Source organism: Arvicanthis niloticus, chromosome 3 (assembly GCF_011762505.2).
Source record: "Arvicanthis niloticus isolate mArvNil1 chromosome 3, mArvNil1.pat.X, whole genome shotgun sequence".
NCBI lineage: Eukaryota > Metazoa > Chordata > Mammalia > Rodentia > Muridae > Arvicanthis > Arvicanthis niloticus.
The window spans coordinates 50,203,687-50,210,345 of NC_047660.1; the positions used below are offsets into that span (position 1 = coordinate 50,203,687).

General features: G+C 46.9%; 1 protein-coding gene across 3 annotated transcripts in view; it reads right to left on the bottom strand.

Annotated features, from left to right (window-relative positions):
- The window catches only part of Entpd4 (ectonucleoside triphosphate diphosphohydrolase 4), a 29,251-nt gene extending 25,182 nt beyond the window's left edge, over positions 1-4,069 (bottom strand). For 2 of the 3 annotated variants that reach the window (XM_034497892.2, XM_034497891.2), the window contains exon 1: positions 3,929-4,069. The gene's annotated coding sequence lies outside the window, so the exon portion shown is untranslated. Of the gene's footprint in view, positions 1-805; positions 925-3,928 lie in introns of all 3 variants that reach the window. The other variant, XM_076930794.1, reaches the window with a different exon arrangement.
- Between the last annotated feature and the right edge of the window lie 2,590 nt (positions 4,070-6,659).

The following is a 6,659-nucleotide window of genomic DNA, read 5'->3' on the forward strand; positions in this document are numbered from 1 at the left end:
TAAAAAGATTTCCTTTATTTTTCTTTATGTGTGTGCGCAACTGCATGTGCCAGCATGAGTGCCTATGGAGGTCAGAAGAGGGCATCAAGTCCCTTGCAGCTGGAGTGGCTGTGAGGTCTCTGGGACATCAGCTAGTGCTATTAATCACTGAGTGATTAAATCTTTTTATCCCCAGGACTTTGCTTTTAAGACATGTAGAATTTTGACAAAAAGGACAGTCCATAAATTACTTATTACTTTCACTCAGAACAGATGTAAGGCTGATTGTTGCCAAGAAGTCACAAGACTGTAATTTGATCTTAAAATGTAAACTCCAACTGCTGTTTCTGCACCTAGAATTTTTGGCACCAGAGCTCAGGCAAGCAAACTAATACTGCTGTCATGTTTTAAACAAACTTCTAAAGTGCAGCAGGCCTATTACCAGAGGCAGCAAGAACCTTTGTGATTCTAGCTGCAGGGTCCTCCTTAGCAGACTATTATGTAAGGGAATAAAGCCTGTGGTGGTTTGAATTAGAATGGCCCCCATAGGCACATATATTTGAACGCTTAGTCACTGGGGAGTGGCACTATTTGAGAAGGACTAAAAGGTGTGGCCTTAGTGGAGAAAGAGTGTCACTTGGGTGGGCTTTGAAGTTTCAAAAGCCCATGCCAGGCCCAGTCTCTCTGCCTGCGGCTCAGGGTGTAGCTCTTAGCTACCGCTCCAGTACCATGTGGGCTGCCGCGCTTCCCATCATGATGTTAATAGACTGAACCTCTGACACCGTAACCACACTGCCAATGAAATGTTTTCTTTTGTAAGACTTGCCTTGGCCAGAATGTCTTTTCACAGCAACAGGACAGTGACTAAGACAGAGCCCATCTAGACCACGGGGCAATTTCTTGATGAGTCTCTCCTAGTATTTGTGTGTATGGGTGTTGACTCTCCTGGAAGTAGAGTTAAAAAACAGTTGTGAACTGCCATGTGGGTGCAGGAAAGTGAACCTCGGTCCTCTGGAAGAGCAGCCAGTGCTCTTAACTGCTGAACCATCTCTTCAGCCACGAAGCCGATACACAACAGCCACGACGCTTATCTGGTGGAAAGCACAGGTACAGTAAACAAGTATTAAGGGATTTGGGTTAGTCAGACTTTTCATCCCTGAGGTCAGCCCCTGGGAGAAAACTTTTTACAATAGAAGGACTTGCTTTAGCTTATGGTTTCCGAGGGCATGGCAGAGCAGCATACCATGGTGGTCAGGAAGCAGACAGAAAGAGGGGACAGAAGGAGGATGCTGAGCTAGCCCTAGCCGACTTTCACCTTTTCCTCTTTATTCCATCGATGTAGCTAGCCTATGGGATAGTACCTAACATTCAGGGTGGTCTAACCTGCTCTGTCAATCCTCTGTGGAAACACTCGCACAGGCATGGCTGAAAGCCGCATGCCTTACTAGTATCTGAGGCATTCCCCAACCCATCAAGTTAACAATCAAGAGTACCCATCACAACATGCTTGAGTACAATCAATCAAACACAGGTTAGACTCTAGGAGAGTCTAACTCTTGAGCTAGAAAACTTGACATGACATAAGGAGCGTTTCAAAACAGAGTCATTTAAATATCAGACGATTAAAGGGGAACCCTGAACAACTGCAAACACTGGCAGAGCTTGCAAGAAATGACAGTCTGCCAGGGAGCTCTGAGGTGACGGCCGCTGCGCAGCAGTGACTCAGCTATTGGTAAAAAGACGCAACAAAGCAACTTGAAGAATGCACAGAGCTGCACACATGCTCCACAGTTCTTCTGGGTTAAACAGCAAGTCCCAGTCAATCCTGCCCTACCCTCTACTAATCATATGCTGCTACTCTGGTCACCACTCTGAATGGCCTTATGCAGACCACACTTTTCCTGCACCAGCTTTGCAGTCTCTCCCCAGAATGAGACTTCCCTCCAGTCCCAAGTCCAGGTCTCCAACTTATTAAGCCAAGTCTGGGTAAAATATACCAAGTTCTGAATTCTCTGGCAGCTTTGGTTCTTACTTCTCCTGTACCAACATACCATCATTCATTAAGACCTGTCAATTCTTTTGTGTATGTTCGTTCATGTATGTGCAGGTACACATGTATGTGTGTGTGTGTGTGTGTGTGCGCACGCGTGCGTACGCCAGGTCACCATGAGGCATCTTTCTCAATCAAGGTCTCTCACTGAACCCAGAGCTCATCAACTAGCTAGGCTGGCTAGCCAATGAGCTCCAAGTACCCTCTCCCCCGGCTTCCCCAGCACTGGAATCTGAACTTAGGTCCTCATACTTTCCCAGCAAGCACCTTACCAACTATTCCAACTCCCCAGCCCCAGGATCTGTTAATTCTTCATCAGGCAGCCCACACATCTTGGATGACCACAGCAGATGACACTCTTTCAAGACAGATCTTGTGGGAAGCCACTTCTGCTTTCACTGCAAACACTCTTTATGAAACGCTACTTTCAAAGTATGACCAAAGAAAAGTTCGAAAGCCTGTGGATCAATACAAGCCCCTCCACGCAGCACATGGAAGCCTCAACCCATCATCTGTTCCCACACTACCAACAGCCTGTTCTAGCCTCACTCGCAACAATATCTCTCTGTCCTGGAAGGTGGGCCAGTACCACACAAGCTCTTCTAATACTGGCCTCTGGCTTTTAATAACACTGTTTTCTCTTCATATCCGGCTTGTGCAATGGCATGCCTCTCTGGGCCACTGGGTAATACTTTTTAAATCTAGAATTAGCTTGTTATACTTTCTAATGTCTTCCTGCACTCCAAATCTCACGATTCACATGTAGCCTCGCTGAAACAAACTGAACGCATGCAGGGGGAAGACAGACAGACCCTTAGATCAATTCTCACGTTTGTCTCAAAGTCTCAGATCACACATTTCCTGCTAGGGCTAAAAGAATATAAGCCATAAATTCAATGAGCAACCAAAACAAGTGGTGGGGGCCGGCAGGATAGCTCAGCAGGGAAAAACACTTAGTTCTGTGCATGCACAACTATTTGAATTCATTTCCTGGAACCTCAGAAAAAGTTATCCTATCAACTTCAGGCGGGGGGGGGGGGGAGCACATGTACATGCCCCCTCCCCATCATCCACTCACACACATGCAATAATAATAAATTTTAAAACAGATGGTAAATCAACATTAAGATAAGCAAAAAAATTTAGCCACTCATATAAAATAAGCACAGTTCTGCAACTACGTCAAACAATTAACAACCCAGATAACAAAGACAACTTAAACATAAGATAACACAATACAGATCTTAGGCCCCTCTGAGGATGGAAGTGTAGGTAATTTCCTCTCACAAAAGCTTTTATAAAGCCTGCAAAAGGTTGCACTTAACTGAGTGTCTAATTTAGGACTGTTATTGACCTCTAGTTTACGGTGTAACATGCAGGTCTTGAATTATAAAGCATCTCTTTTGTTTTCTAGTGACATATGTATGGTCTCAGCACCTGTGGTCACCTAGCTGGGGTCTGAGGCGCCCTGCAGGTTCTGGGGTTATATTCCTGAGAATGGGAGACCTGTCCCTTTAAAAGGAGTCCACGCATGACTCGAGTTGAGAAACACAACCGGTCAACCGGCTCTCGATCAGCCCCATTTTTTTCCCACGGGGGAAATCTTAACTGGCAACTTCCCCAAAGCGCAGAGCAAAGCAAATACATGATGCTACATGCATCGGTGTCAGATTTCGGGAGGCAGGCAGAGGCCATCCAGCCCCGGGAGCAACAGTCTTTTTCCCTCAGCCCACACTCGCCACGGGGTCTGGGAGCTCCGGAGACTCGGCAAGGTGTTGGGGACAAGCACCTGTCACCGGGGTCACGGGGCTGCGGCGCGTCGCCCGGATGTGGCGGGGGCGACGGCTGGACAGGGCCGTGGCCTCCCGCTGCCCCCGTTCCTCGGGACCCTGGCCTCACCTGCTGGGCGGGCCGCGGCTCCAAGGGGGCGGGCGGCCACTAGCGCACCGCATCCCGGCCACCAGCTTCCCGGAGGTTCGGCTCCTTTCCGGGAGCCACGCTGCGCGCGCCCGCCAACGTCACGTCACGGCTCGTGCCGGCGCGCGCACGTAGGAGGCGAGAGCTCGCGCGCTGGGGAGGGTGGGAAAACGGGCCTGCGTGGGGCGGGACCTACCGGATGATTGGCACCGAGTGCTGGGTTAGCCTCCGGACTCCTGCTGGGCTCTCTCGCCTCTGAGTGAAGGAGGTCCACGTGGCTCCTGAGCATCTCTGGCTAGCCTGGTTGTCCCTACGCAGCAAGGTGATGGTGCGACCACGGTTTAGCTTTTCTTCGTGCTCCGGAGGATTCTAGAAAACAACACAGCCTAGCAAGGTCTAGGCCTTGTGGCTTAACCCAGGACACTATCATTCATTCATTCATTCATTCATCCATTCATCCTTATGTGCATGATTAGGGGTGGTGGGGCGCATGTGCTGCAGATCATGTCTGGGCATGTCAAGGATCACTTTCTGGAAAAGGTTCTCTCCTAAGTTACTCAACACAGACCCCTAAGCTTGTCTGATAAGTACTTTTTATTCATTAGGCCATCTCACCTGATCAGTTCTGCGCATTTTTCATTCTGCCGGTAACTGTTCTTGTTTTATAAATGGGAAGGTATTTTGTCAGTGAGTGTTTTGTCGTTCCCAAGCCAAACACCCATCCTGTGCCCTGGTTTTGAGGAGAAATAAGGAAGAATGCTTGCTTTTGCATACTGACTCTATGATGTATTCCTAGCCCACGGCACCTCCATAGCTCAATTAATTGCTTTGAAGTTGCAGAGCTATGTACTTGAGAATGAAGACCTGGGAATAGGGTTTAGACCACAGATGGGACCATCCTATTAGACACCTGAAGATATTTTTATGTTTAGAGCTTTATATTTACTGGGTAAAACATGCGGGCCAGAGCCAGTCATTCACCATCTTAAAACAGAATCCTTGGTCTAGCTCCATCTTGGGTCACCTGACCTTTCTGGTACTGTTACACAACTGGACTTAAAATTCAGTTCAGCAAGAAATTCAATACTGCAGGCAGAGCAATCGGAGCCTTTCTGCTTAGAGCCATGTGACTTCTACTTAGATTCTGCTGGGTCCTTGATGTCCTCCACAGAAAAGAATTTCAGAATGAAGCAAAGCCATCAAATTTACAAGACTCAGTTGAAGAGCCCCAAGGGCAGGCATCAGGACAGGAATGTGCCTCAGCATCCAGAAGGAGCTGCACATGTGACCTTGGGGGTTGAAGCAACCCCATATACATCTAACTTTAGATATTAGGCAAAGTATATGCTGGTATATTTCTCTCTGTTACCCTCAGAATTCGATCTTTGATGAAGGATCTTTTTTTTAAAAAAAGCTGCATGATATGGACTTTCAGTAGAGAAGAGAGTGCTACTACTACAGATAGAAACCTTGATCAAAGGGATGTTCTCTGTACACAGATCACAAGAAGGTTGGGCCCCCATTTTAACAGTCTTGTCTGTGATGATTCTCTGGAACTGGAGGGCAATTCTTTTGAAGGTGGCTGGTTACTTATGAAGAAATTCCTGGGGATCCAGGAAAAACAAACATAAGAACTGGGGCCCGGATAAAGGAGCCCTTTCCTGCTTCGTGTCCCCTCTTACTTTCCAACTAGCTATCCTGCTTCAGTTCCCTGCTCTGAGACTGATCTTTTAATCTTAAGAGTTGATGATGCCCAATGCTTCTGTGTTCTGTATAGGGTGTAGCTTCTGCCTCTTTAGGGATTCTAATTCTCTCTCTGTCTCTCTGTCTTTCTCTGTCTCTCTCTCTCTGTCTCTCTCTGTCTCTCTCTGTCTCTGTCTCTCTCTGTCTCTCTCTCTGTCTCTCTCTCTCTCTCTGTCTCTCTCTCTCTCTCTCTCTCTCTCTGTGTGTGTGTGTGTGTGTGTGTGTGTGTATACATGGATAGATGTGTACCCACAGGTATGTGTACAGGCCAGAGGCCAACCTTGTCTTTTGTTTCTCTGGATGCCATCTAGTCTGTCTGTCTGTCTATCTATCTATCTATCTATCTATCTATCTATCTATCTATTGACAGGGTCACTCACTAAATGTGGAACTCACTAGTTTAGCTACCCAGATTGGCCACTGAGCCCCAGGAATCTACCTGTTTCTGCTTCCCCTTCTCTGGAATTACAAGTGTGTACCACCACACCCAGCTTATTTTATGCAGTTCTGAGACTCAAATCCCGTTCTCATGCTTGTGCTGCAAGCTCTCTGGGTTTGAAAGCTTTAGTCTGCATGTTCTAAAGGGAACATGAGAAGGTCAGTTTAGAGACTGAAGGGTCACTCTTTGGGAATCTGCAATGATGTCTTCATCTGGGACACTGGATTGTGTAGACAATATGTACAGAGCAGACTGTTATGGTCAGCTAGTCTTAATGTCGACCCCAAAAGTAGAATGTTTTTCACTACGTGGTATTTGAGAGCTATCATGCTAACCAATCACTAGAACTCAAAACAGAATATGTCATTGCTTTAATTTCAGAATGTAAGTTTTGTGAGGTGTAATATACATACCCACCATTCCATATTAAAGATGGCACAGGTCCCTCCTTGCAATCTGTCAAAATCAGTTTTGTAAGACGATTGTCAGCATTATTTTAAGTGATGATGCATCTATTTGGCACTTGGGAGG